This window comes from Sapajus apella, unplaced genomic scaffold (genome assembly GCF_009761245.1).
Source record: "Sapajus apella isolate SASKATOON/1434 unplaced genomic scaffold, GSC_monkey_1.0 scaffold167, whole genome shotgun sequence".
Taxonomy (NCBI): Eukaryota; Metazoa; Chordata; class Mammalia; order Primates; family Cebidae; genus Sapajus; species Sapajus apella.
In genome coordinates this window covers 1,320,460-1,333,701 of record NW_022437107.1, presented here as the reverse complement: position 1 = coordinate 1,333,701, position 13,242 = coordinate 1,320,460, and the positions used below count along the sequence as shown (strand labels likewise).

The window sequence follows — 13,242 nt, the reverse complement described above, 5'->3', positions numbered from 1 at the left end:
AAGCCTTAGGAAAAGCTGGAGAGGGTCAGGAAACCAGGTGAGAGGCAGGCAGGGCTGGACCCTGGTGCATCCAGGTTCCCAGGGAGGAGCTGAGACTTCATCCTGCAAACAACAGGTTCCCTGAAGGATTTCAGATAGAATGACGTGGTCAGCTTCAGCCTCAGGCAGTTCATTCTGCCAACGGTGGAGACCTGGATGTCGGATGGAGACTGGAAGCAGACGACCCAGTGGCCCCTGGGCAGCAGGGCAGCAGCAATGAACTGGGGGCCTGCAGGGCATGTTGCCCTCCCTGTCTCCTTGTGGCCCCCCAGAGCAAGTGAGACAATCCCAAGGAAGGCAGGTGGCTCAGCAGCCACACAGCAGGGGAATGTGCAGCCCCTAGGGGAAGGAAGCAGCGCCCAGCCCTGGGGATTATTTTCTATCAGAACTTAAAGAGTAAAGCAGTTTGCAAAGTTGAAGAGTAGTTGAGATCTCATGCGTTTGAAAGCAATCCCTGTACAAAACACCAAGAGAATTTATAGAAACATTAGGAGGCAGCAGCCTCCCTGTTGATAAGAGTTCCCTCTCAAATAAAATCCACATGTTATTTATGTTCTTTGACTCATCTGTTAGCTCCCTATAGATATTGAGATATAAGAATAATCTGTTAGTAATATTATTCCATTTGGAGCAGATTCTTTGTTCTTAAGCTAAAAAGTGACTATGGGAGAGATCCACCAGGAGGTATTAAGGACTCGAGTAGCTTGGATGAAGACGGGAGAGGCAGCACATAGAAGTCATCCACACAAGATTGCAAAAACAGGAGAGCTATGTCTCTAGGAAGGCTTTATTGCTTTTCAATAATGTGATAACGTTCCTATAAAAGTAATTTATAAACAGACTCAAGGCAACGCTGGGAAGCGGAGCCTGTGGGTTTTAGAGAAGAACCCACAAGCTCCATCCGGGAATTGTATTGAGTTTGTTTTTCACAGTTGAGGTCGCCGCTCTTTGCTCTCAGATTTCAAAGTGAGAGGCACTGGCTGCTTTCTAATGCAGGGGCAGCAGCCCGGCTATGAGCTCTGTGAGTCAGGAGGGAAGCTAGAGAATTTCTACATCCCCAGGTTCAAAACTGTGCAGGGCCAGGTGATTGCCAGGAGCTTTGTGTTCAGTGAGGTGATGCTCTCAGGGCAGGAGGCTGGTGCACACGGGCCTCCTCGGGGACCCAGGGACTGGGAGCAGGCAGGCTCCACAGGTTGGCCTTTGCCTTTACTCACTGGCATGCCTAGATGTGGGAGTGGTTTCACAAAGGACATGAAGTGAAAAAGGCAACTCTCATCTTCTATTTTATGATAGCAGCACTGTGATTCTAACTTGGTGTCAGATGGGAAACTGGAGTTTTTGGCTGAACAGGAAAAGGAAAGCCTCTCTATTCGGTAACGTGTACCTTAGACCTCCAGAACTTGGGAGGTTAAGGCATGTATACCGCCAAGCCTGAGGACTGCATGTGCAAAGGCCCTGAGCAGAGAGGAGTTTGGTTGGTTTTCAGCGAAGAGAGAAGGCTGGTGCGGCTGAAGCCTATTGAGTGAGAGAGTCCAAAGACAAGACAGAGCCTCAGCCTTTAAGGTCTTGTGGGCCATGCTAAGAGCTGAAGGTAAGTTCTCTGCCATGGTGTGGGCGAAGTACAGGGAGCAGAACTGATTAACTCATTCTCCAGAGGCCCCGGAAGTGCTGAGAAAGCCTCAGGCTTGGGACAGAGTCTCTGGAAGGGAAGACCCTTCCTTCTTAGGACACAAGCTCCTTCCCATGGGTGACACATGACCACGCTGAGATGAACACAGTGGGCCTCAGCATGGCAACTGGACAGAAGAGTTTCTGGAACATTCCCAGGTACCTGTTCATCACTATCTGGCCTCTCATCACCCAAACCCAGAGAGAATCCTTTCTTCACATTTTCTCCTCTTTCTGCCTTTCCTGCTTCTGTTTTTCTCCTCCAGCTGTCCTCTTTCTTCATCTCCTCTTTATTTTTAAATTTTTAAAAAGACTTTACTTTTGAGAGCAGTTTTAGTTCACAGCGAAATTAAGTGAAAGTACAGACAGCCCAGTGCTGCTGTCACCATGTCCATGCCACCTCCCAGACTGGCACATCTGCCACCATCCTGACACGCCATCATTACCTGGAGTCCGCAGGATATGCTAGGCTCATCTTGGTGTCGCACAACCTTATGGATTTCGACAAATGTATCATGACATTCATCCACTGTTAGGGTATTTTACAAAGTAGTTTCACCACCCTAAAATTTCTCTGTTCTCTGCCTATTCATTCCTCCCACCCCATTAACCCATGGCAACCACTGATCTTTTTACTGTCTCTATAGTTTTGCCTTTCCCAGAGTGTCATATAGTTGGAATCATACAGTATGTAACCTTTTCAGATTGGCTTCTTTCACTTAGTAATGTGAATTTAAGTTTCCCCCATGTCTTTCCATGGTTTGATGGCTCCTTTCTGTTTAAGCACTGAATATTATTCCATTGTCTGGATGTACCACAGTTCATCCATTCACCTGTTGACGTCTTGATTGTTTCCAAGTCTTGGCAATTATAAACAAAGCTGCTGTAAATATCCATGTGCAGGTTTCTGTGGCCATTGGTTTTCACTTCCTTTGGGCAAATACCAGGGAGTGTGACTGCTGGATCATATGCTAAGAGTGTATTTAATTTTGTAAGAAACTGCTGCAAAGTCTCTTCCAAAGTGGCTGTACCATTGAGCAATGAATGAGAGTTCCTGCCACACCCCTTCCTTGCCAGCATTTGGTATTTCCCGTGTTTTGGATTTTAGTCGTTCTAACACGTGTGTAATGGCATCTCATTGCTGTTTTAATTCTCTATTTTCTAACATTTTTATTGAGGTGTGATTCACATACCATACACTGCACATATTTAAAGTGTACAATTTGATGTCTGACCTCCTCATACATTCATGAAGCCATTACCACAGTCATGAGAGAAGACATGTCTCCCCACCAAATGTTTCTTTGTGCCTATTTGTGACTCATCGCTCTACTCTGCCCCATGCCCAGTCAATTCAACCAATCTTCTTTCTGTCACTAATGATTAGTTTTTATTTCCTTGAGTTTATATTAATGACATCCTACTTGTGCCCTTTTAAGTGTTGCTTCTTTCTCTCAGTGTAATTATTTTGAAATTCATCCACATTGTTTTGTGTATCAATATTTCATTTCTTTCGTTGTAGCGTTATATGGACACATCACAATTTGTTTATCCTCTGATATGTTGAACAGTTGGATTGTTTTCAGGCTTTTGCTATTACAAATAAAAAGCTATATCAACATTCATGCATAAGTCTTCTTACAGGCATGTATTTTCATTTCTTTTAAGCAAATATGTAGGAATGAAATGGAAGGATCATTTGATAAGCATATGTTTAACTTTTTAAGAAACTGACAACTGTCTTCCAAAGTGATCGTACCATTTTACATCCGTCCTCCCTGACAATGTATGAAAGTCTAGCTTCCCCACATCCTCGCCAGCACTTGCTGTAGTCACTCTTTTTATATAAACCCTTCTAATAAATGTGAATGGTATCTCATTGTGGTTTTAATTTCCATTTTCCAAATTATTAATGATGTTGGTCATCTTTTCTTCTATTATTTGCTCTTTGCTCAAGTGTCTGTTCAAATTTTTTCCATATTTTTTTATATAGGGCCTCAATTCTTTTACTGGGTTGCTTGTGTTCTTATTATTAACTTCTGAGAGTCCTTCGTATATTGGATACAAGTTATATATTGGATTTTTGCTCAGCAAGTATTATCACCTCGTAATGACTTGTCTTTCATTCTCTTCTCAGTGTTTTTTTAAAAGTCACAGTTTTTAATACTGTCAAATTTATCTAATTTATCTCTTTTTTTCAGACAAGGTCTCACTCTGTCTCCCAGGCTGGAGTGCAGTGGCACAATCACAGCTCAGTACAGCTTCAACCTCCCAGGCTGAAGTGATCCTCCCATCTCAGCCCACTGAGTAACTGGGAACACAGGCACATGCCACCATGCCTTGCTAATTGATTTATTATTTGTAGATATGGGGGTTTCCCTATGTTGCCCAGACTGGTCTCCAACTCCTGGGCTCAAGCAATCCTCCTGCCTTAGCTTCCCAAAGTGCTGGCATTACAGGTGTGAACCACCATGCCCAGACAAACTCATCTTTTTTAAATGGACTTCACTTTTGATGTCAGAGTGAAGAAATCTTTGTCTAACACACAACATTGCAAAGATTTAATTCTGTGTTTTCCTTTGAAATTTTTAAATTTTGTGGTTTTACATGTAGATCTGTGATCTATTTTGAATTTATTTTTGCACATGTATCAGTTTATTATTCTTGCATATAGTGATAGACTTGTTCCAACACATTTGTTTAAGACTATGTTTTCTCCAATGAATTGACTTTGCACCTGTGTCAAAAGTTAGTTGTACCATTTACATGTCACTCTATTTCTAGACTCTCTTCTGTTATGCTGATGTATTTTTTTTTCATCTTCTGCCAATACCACGCTGTTTTGACAACTCTAGCTTTCTGATAAATTTTTAAACTAGTTTGTGTCAGCCTTGTAACTTTGCTCTTCTTTCTCAGTGGTCCTTTGGTGATTCTAGATCCTTTGTATTTCCACATGAAGTTTTAGAACCAGCTTGTACATTTCTACCCAAAAACTCCTTCTGGAATTATGATTGGGATTTCACTGAATCTTCAGAAAAAGTGATAGCATAATAGTATAGACCCTTCTAATGTATAAACAAGTTATACCTCTCCACTTAAGTCTTTTCACATTTTACTCAATAATATTTTCTCATTTTCAGTGCATAGGTTTTTCTTATCTTTTGTGATATTTATCAAGAAGTATTTAATATTTTTGATGCCATTTTAAACAGTGCACTTTAAAAATTTTTTTGAACATTTTATTGTTCATTGTTAGTACCTATATTGTTCATTGTCCTCCTGCTATCAGGACAAGATACCATCGCCCTGTCTGCTGGTGGGTGCAGGGACCATAAGGAATGGGATGGCAACCTGGGGCACCAGCTTCTCTAGCTCTGAGGAACCTGCAGCCAGGAAGTTTCTTTTCCCATTCTAGGACTCTTCATCACTTTGGCCCAAACATATACATAATCAGTCTCCAAACAGTGAGCTATTGTCCATTCCTCTGTTCCTTCATCCATTCTCATCATAGAGCACCACAGTGCACAGCTGTAGAGCTCCCTCAGAAAGAGGTGGGGGATCCAGAGAACCCAGGACTAGAAAACTAAAGATGAATATTGTTCATGAAACAAGATCCAATGATTCCAAACACAATTTTAGCAAATCAAATTCAACAATATGCAAAAAGGGTATACGTTATGGCCAAGTGAGGTTTATCTCACAAATGCAGAGTTGATTTAACTTTTGAAAATCCATCAATCAGATTTGTTGTACTAATAAACTAGAAAAGGAAAACTATATGATCACTTAAATATATGTATTTTTTGAACAAAAGTTAACATCCATTCCTACCATTCCTGCCATTCCTGACAAACTCTCAGCAGAAAGAAGTTTCTCAACCTCATGAGGAATATCAACAACAAACCTATAGCTAGTATAGTACTGATTAGTGAAAAACTCCATGCTTTCCTCCTGCTGTCACGACAAGACAAGATACTTAGTCTCATAACTGCTATTCAACATTCATTGAAGTTTCTAGCCTATGCATCCATCTTAGAAAAGAAGAAGCAAAACAGCTTTTTCACACAGATGACTAAAACTTGATGGCATTTACAAAAAGCTACTAGAACTAGTAAATAAGTTAAGCACATTTGTAGGATGCAAGCTAACATACAAAAGCCAATTGAGAAGACAGGATGCAGAGGACACTCAGGCTGCAAACCACCGCTTCCAGGCCTCCCTCCTCTTCTGCTCTTTCCCTTCCCTTCCTGGGCTCCCTCGACCCCAGCTCTTCACTCCTGACTGTGCCCAGCTTGGCCTGTCTGCATTTGTGCTCATGAGATATTTCCTCTTTCCTAAAATGGATATCTCCTCACTCACTCCTACCACATAGAAATCCTACCAACATTCCAGACCCAGACTGCCATCTCTTCCATGTATTCCCCGCACCTTCCTGGGTAGGTTTTCGTTTCTTTCCCTGGACAACAGGGGCACTGCCCAGTATTGTCTGACCAGATTCAAACACTGTGAAGACTGTGCTCTGGGGTAGGGGAGCAGTCTCCCACGTGGGGTTGGAGGAGGCAGACACATGAGGTACCTGGTGGGAAAATGCAGTGACAAGGGTGCAGGCCAGCAGGGTGACACAGCTCCGACCACTGTGCCACCCTCCCACCCACCTGCTGTGACGTTGGAAGAGGGCAATTGGGGCTGGCCAATGAATTCATGTGAACGTGCAATGAATACAGTGTATTTTATAGTAACCAAAATGGTTTTTCTTTTACATATAAGAATTATGTGGATGGCTTTTCTCTACAGATGCCAAGGGCATTGGATCTGACAGTCCCGCAGCTCAAGATGCAGGTCCAGGGCAGCTGCAAGCCAGGCAGCCCGGACTCAGCTCTCAGTTCTCCTGCGATTAACTGCTGGTTCTGGACAGCCTCTTCAACGCTTTCATGCCTCAGTCTTTTCATCTGTAAAATCACAAGAATGTGTAGGTTTGCCATGAGGATTAGGGAATATGTAAATGATTGGAGTGGTAACTGCATGGAAAAAGTTCTCTCTGAGTATTGATTACGGCTCTGTCAGATCAGATCCAAAGCCACTGGCATCCAGCAGAGCTACATTGACCCCGTCCTAATTGGAGCGCTTTCTCCACGTTCTGTGAAACACGATCAAACACACATGAAGTCACATTGAGCAACAGGACCTCCCGCAAATAATTTTGTGTTGACTCTTTGCAAAACACATGCTGTAGTGCCAACCAAGTTCACAAAAGCCATTGCTCAAAGAGTCTGTTTTTTTAACTTTTAAATAATAGCTCTGCATTGCCTGGAAGAATGTTATTTACATTCCCAAATTTAAGGTTTGTGAAAGAATTTGCCATAATAGAATTTGAAAACTCAGCAAGTTTTTAGTTTTGTACCCAGTTTTATAAGTTTTAAAGTTTCCTTCAACTTCAAACAAAGCCAGTTCTCATGTCCAAATATTGCATCCAGCTCTGTGCAGAAAATAGCTGTTAGACCTCTGTTTAAAATCTGCCTCCAAGTTTATGCAAATCATGTACATTTGCAGCATCTTGGTGCTTATGACTCTTATGTGGGGGAAAGGAAACTAATGCATGCATAATTTTTATGAAGACTAAAAAAGACTTACACCATACATGCTATATTTGTTATTGGATAAAGGGATGCAAAAATCAGAGTAGATACCACTTTTGCTGGGCAGATATTTACTAGGCACTACAGACTGTACATATATCCACAGTTTCCTCCCCAACACATCTTGGATTTTTCAGAAGGAGGAACTTTGAAGAAACTGCCAGAAATTTAGGAAAAGAGCCAGAAGGAGAACCAGAGGGTGTTTAAACGGGGCCACAGGAGAAGATTCAATATGAGGTCGGGGATAGAGATTGCATTCTACAGAAAGAATACTGAGATAAAAATGAACGAAGTCTCTTAGAGTTGTTACACACAATTTTGGCGGCATTACATTGGCCAAAGGTAGACTGACCTACATTCAAGTAGGAAAACTAGACAATTTAGCCATATGATGTCTAGATCAAAATCAAATTTCTAATTACTGGGTCATTTTGGATGCATTCTGGGGAGCAGTTTTGCAAACCTTGATCTATCTCTGAGAAGTTTTGCCAGTTTTTCAGAAACTTTTTTAATGTTCATAAATGTGATTAAATTTTTACTTGCTACTCCGGTCTGTTGAACTTTAAGCAGTGAAAAGGTAGAACAAATAATGCTCATCAGTAGATTTTCTGAGACAATTTCTCAGACAAATGATAGTAATATATATAGTTTAATTTGTGTAAGAAAGTCATCTAAGGACATAATATTTCAAGGTGAGGCTGAGGGCTGTCCTAAGGTGAGTGGGAGTGTGGGAGATTTTATTGTCGTTCTTTTGCTTTTCTGTATTTTTCTCATTTTTAAAATGAACTTGGTTTTCTTTCATAATAGAAAAAATAGACTAAATATGAAAGAAAAACATCTGGAATATTCAGAGATGTTTAAAGAATATTTTCTTTAAAGAATATTTTCAATTCATTTTAAGCCAATGTTATATGACTTCTAGGAAAAATTTTCAGAATTCAGCATTAGGGAACTGAGTGAAAGAGGGGCAGGTATTGGGAAGAGTTTGGAAAAGGCAAACCTAGGTCTCTGATACACCCCTTCCTCCGCTGTCTTTTGGTGAACACCATTGTTATTGCAGAATATCCAAAGATTTGACTTTGCACAAGAGGAACTCATGCTCCTGCCTTTTCACCATGCTAATCCAGAGGGACTACCTCTGTGTTCCTGCTCAGAGAAGACAGGAGAGAAAGAAGCTGCACAGATTTCCTTGTTTCTTGTTGTTGTTATCAGAATTTTTCCAGGAATAGTAGGCAGCTAGTAGTTTCTCCCATAAGAACCTTTCAGGGGGAGGGACACTCACAAGGATTTGAGGCTATGCAAATCTAATCAAATGGGCATGGTGGCTCACACCTGTAATCCCAGCACTTTGGGAGGCTGAGGCAGGTGGATCACGAGATCAGGAGTTCCAGACCAGTCTGGCCAACATGATGAAACCCCATGTCTACTAAAAATACAAAAAAAATAGCCAGATGTGGTAGCACACACCTGTAGTCCCAGCTGCTTGGAAGGCTGAGGCAGGAGACTCACTTGAACCCAGGAGGTGGAGGTTGCCATGAGCTGAGATCACACCACTGCACTCCAGTCTGGGCGACAGAGTAAGACTGTCTCAGGAAAAAGAAAAGAAAAGAGATGTGAAAGAACTCGTCGTTGCATATATCTGGTGCATAGTACATGGCTCAGAGCCCTTGTGATGAAGTAATTATATATATCATTGTATGAACAAGGACATAACTCTCAATATGCTTCTTGCCACAGCACATTTTCTCCCCACCGCCCCCAGCTAAAATGTGAAAATTTTCCATTGGTTTTGTTCCGCATTACTGCAGTGTAAGAGTGAGACTTAAGCTCCACAGGCAAAAGAAGACGTTCCTTCTGTTGAATGTATTCAAGAGTGGGAGCCTCTTGTAAATTCATTTATGTTTTAGTTCTGTGCAATTCTGAATTCTTCAGTAGGGCAATGCTATTATTATTGAATTAGCAAGATGCAGACCAATGCTGAATGAAACATGTTTTCTAACTTGTAGCTCAGAAGGATTTGGCAATATTGGTATTTTCCTCTTTCTCAACATTCCCAGATTTTTGGCTAAGGCATCTGTGTCCTCCATGTGCTCCTTGTTAGAACAATATTGCCTCTTGTTTTAGGAGGAGTGCTTGGTGCTGCAGTCGGAACTATGATGTGCTTTCTTCTGGCACCATCAGGGCAGATTCCCAGAGCTCTTCAAGAAATGCAAGGAGGGCAGGGCTGTCTGAGACACTGACAAAACCCCCTTTATGGGATCAGAGGAGATGGAGCATCTGGCATTTGACAAAACACTGGTTCACGTGATGAAGTCACATGGACTTTTGGAAAAGAACCTACTGCACTGCAGGTGTCCGATGCCTGCCACAGCACATGAGTCAGCAGGGATGAACACTCTGAGAGAGTTCTGAAGCACAGAGGTTGGTGTGAGTTTAGAAAGAAAACACCTGATCCTCCCACCTCGTGGGAATTCCTATTGTGGTCTCAGCCAGGTAGCATCCGTACCATTTAATAGATTTATAACAGCAGTTCTGTATCAGAAACAGCAAGCTGGTCTGTGGTGACTGAGATTCATGAGGTCTCAGCTCAGTGCCACTGGATACCTGTGCACCAAACTGGGGCATAAAGCATCGGCCCTGCCACCAGAAGCTATGAAGGTAGAGCCAAGATCACTGGGAACCCAATAGAACAAAAGAACACCATGAGAAAACAGGGTACTCTACTCGGCGGGGGCTGCCATGACAAAGTACCAGACTGGGTGGCTGAAACAGCAGAAACATATGTCTCCCGTAGGTCTGGAGGCTGGAGTACAAGATCAAGGCACTGGTAGGTTTTGTGTCTTTTGAAGCTGCCCTCCTTGGCTTCTACTTATACCTTCTCCGGTATCTTCCCATGATCTTCCCCTACATCTTCCCTGTATCTTTACATTGTCTTCCTTTGGTATCCTCTTCTTATAAGGACACCAAGTCATATTAGATTGGGGCCCACCCAACAATCACATTTTAACTTAGTCACCTCTTTAAAGGCCCTATTTCCAAATACAGTGACATCCTGAGGTTCTGAGCATTAAGATCTCAAAATACGAATTTGGGAGAAACACAATTCACACTACATCAATGAGTAAAGAGGAATTTGACACCACTTACTTTTCCTTGACCACTTCCCAATTATGGGGAAGGGCCAAGATTAGCTTCATGCGCCAGTGTGAGGCACCATATTTGAATATAATACCAAAAAGCCGTTGAGATCAATAAGGCAACCCATACAAACACCTTCACCTTCCTTTGCTTAGCAATTGCTATATTCCTTATTTCTATTTCCGTATCTTAGAGTAATTAGTAGAACTTCCAGAAAGATGGTAAATCATAATACGTTCCCTTTTTTGCATCTGATTTTAAAAGCAGTGCTTCAAGAATTTCACTATCACGGGTGCCCACAAATGAATTTTATTAGTTATTTCTTGTCATCCTCATTGATCATATAATATAGTTCTTATGAGAACATATGTTGAAATTTAATGAATGCTCCTTTGATAGTTTTTGAAATTAATTTATATTATTCGCTCTTTTACTAGTTTATTTTAGATTTTCTGCTAATGGACTTATTTTTAATATATCAGCAATTTATTCCTGAGGATAATTTAGGCACAGACTGCTATGCCTCAAATATACGACCAAATGCCATTGGTAAGTCTTTAACTTAGGATTTTGGCCTTGCTATTCATAACTGAAGTAAACCTAAAGTTCTTTTCTTTGTTTTAGTATTTGCAGATTCAGATGCCACAGTTATACTAACACAGAAAGAAGTTTGAGAAACGTTTTACATTTCTATTCTCTTTGGAGTTTACATAATGTAAAGATTATCCCAACCTCACAAGCTTAAAAAAAATTATCAATATTGCCACCACAGAGACATTCTCGCCATGTTCCTTTACCCTCATCTCTATGACTATGATTCTATTCAGGTTTAATGATTCTTTAGCTAATCACAGTAATTTTTTTTCTAGGAAATAGTTAATTTTAACCAATTAATGTGGACATGGTTTTCATATTTTCCAGTAAATTTTGAAATTTATGTCTGTGCTTAGGTGCCCTTTTTCATTCTTAGTTTTTCATATTTATGCCTTCTCTCTTTATTTCTTCTTTTATACTAGTCAAGTATATTCATATAACTGGGGTTGATGTTTCCCTAACATGCCAGCTCCTGCACATGTCTAGTTGTTAGGAAGCCCTTCAATGGCAGAGATGATGAAAGAAACAATGGGCCCACTGCTCTCTGGCTGCAGGCTCAGTGAGTTTAATTTCATGAGGCTCCATGGGACGCAGACTTTGACAAGCTCCACAAATTACTCTGACGCCATTGTTTATGAATCACACAATCCTAGATTTCAAAGAAGCATGTCACTGTACATATGGGACACATTAGTATAAAGCCATAAATTGGTGTTAATATCCTGAATGATCTGGACAATTAAGGACAATTTTTTTTTATTGTTCTCATCTGATGAAAATAAGCAGAGGAATGGAAAACAATCCCATTAACATTGAATTGTAGAGCCATTTTTGGAAGCTATAAAAACAGTGGAAGAGAAAAGAATCACTGAGGTGGACTTTTAGGGACTTTGCTTTTAACTCAATGAGGAGCAAAGCCAAATATTTTAAAGAAGAGTACAATCTAATGGTAATAGTTTCAGTGCTGATTAGTTATCATCTGATGCATCAGTCAGAATACCATAAAGGGGAGGACCTAAAAATAAACGCGTTGCTTCTGTTAGGGGAGCACTCTGACCTAGGTGTCCTGGCACGCAGTTGCCCTAGCGCACATCAGCAGAGCTTTACTTCCTGGCATTTGTTGTCAAGTGCCTTCTGAGCCAGATCCTCTCTTGGAAGCTGTGGGCGTGAAGATGCATAAAACACAAGCTCATACTATTTGCTTCCCTTCACTGCCCTTCATCAGCTTGCAGGACACCGTGTTTCCCTGGTGTGTGTCCCTATTTGTGATACATGTTTGCCAGGTTTGTCATCTTCAGTCCACATCCACTGTGGTCAGCACTTGTCCTGCTCTCGTCTCCAGAAGACATCCTAGTGTCTCGTGTCAGCAGTTCCCTAACATGCTCTCAGGCAAGTCTCCTGACCATCAAGCTGAGAGAGGACTCTTCGCCCATCATCTTGGCTCCCCTCCTTGTTTGTCATGTTTATAATAGTAACCTGAACTGGGTTCGGGTACATAAACTTTCTAGGCTTTAGTTTCTTCATCTCTCTTTGTAAGTTTGGTATATATTTCACGCGGCTTTATGGTATGGTAATTTTTTAGAATGCCATGTTGCCAGGGACAGATGTGGAGCTCCCTTCATTTGCTGGAGCCCTGCCAGACAAGACTCAGCGTGCAGATGTGACGGGCCTGGATGAGGCATCAGTCTGCTGCATGCAGACAGCAGGGTTGAGGGACTCAAGAGCATACAGGTGAACACTCAAGATGATGGAATTTCTGATCATGATGGTGTTTGCAAACAATGTCCAGCGATGTAGCTTTGTGAATTAGTATACTCAAATGGGATTGGTGATTTAATTAATAATAATAAAAATGCAAACATGTTGGCTCTTCCCTGACATGTCCATTACAAGCAACACTGCTTGGACTCAAGATTTGCGTTCCTCTCTGTCGGCTTAGGACAGTGGGCTTGACACAGGGAAAGGGCACTTTGAGTGAACTGACATCTATGAATGGAAGAAGCTGCTTATCTCAATCCGTGATACCTGTGAAGCATTGTACCTTTAATCTTACAAGGTCTGGGAAAATGAGGGAACTCAGGATTTATGAACTAAGAATGATCACACTTAACTTACAACATTATTGAGAAAAATGATTATGAGAGTATGTTCTAAACTGTTGGTAAAT

At 41.3% G+C, this 13,242-nt stretch overlaps 1 long non-coding RNA gene across 2 annotated transcripts; it reads left to right on the top strand.

Annotated features, from left to right (window-relative positions):
* The first annotated feature begins 302 nt into the window (after nt 1–302).
* LOC116542348 lies at nt 303–12,589 on the top strand. 2 transcript variants are annotated; one of them, XR_004265181.1, is made up of 3 exons: nt 303–1,630; nt 9,468–10,170; nt 11,106–12,589. It is a non-coding gene; the product is annotated as an uncharacterized LOC116542348 (long non-coding RNA). The 2 variants fall into 2 exon arrangements; XR_004265180.1 differs by lacking the exon at nt 303–1,630 and having other exon boundaries at nt 9,204–10,170.
* Nucleotides 12,590–13,242: the final 653 nt, after the last annotated feature.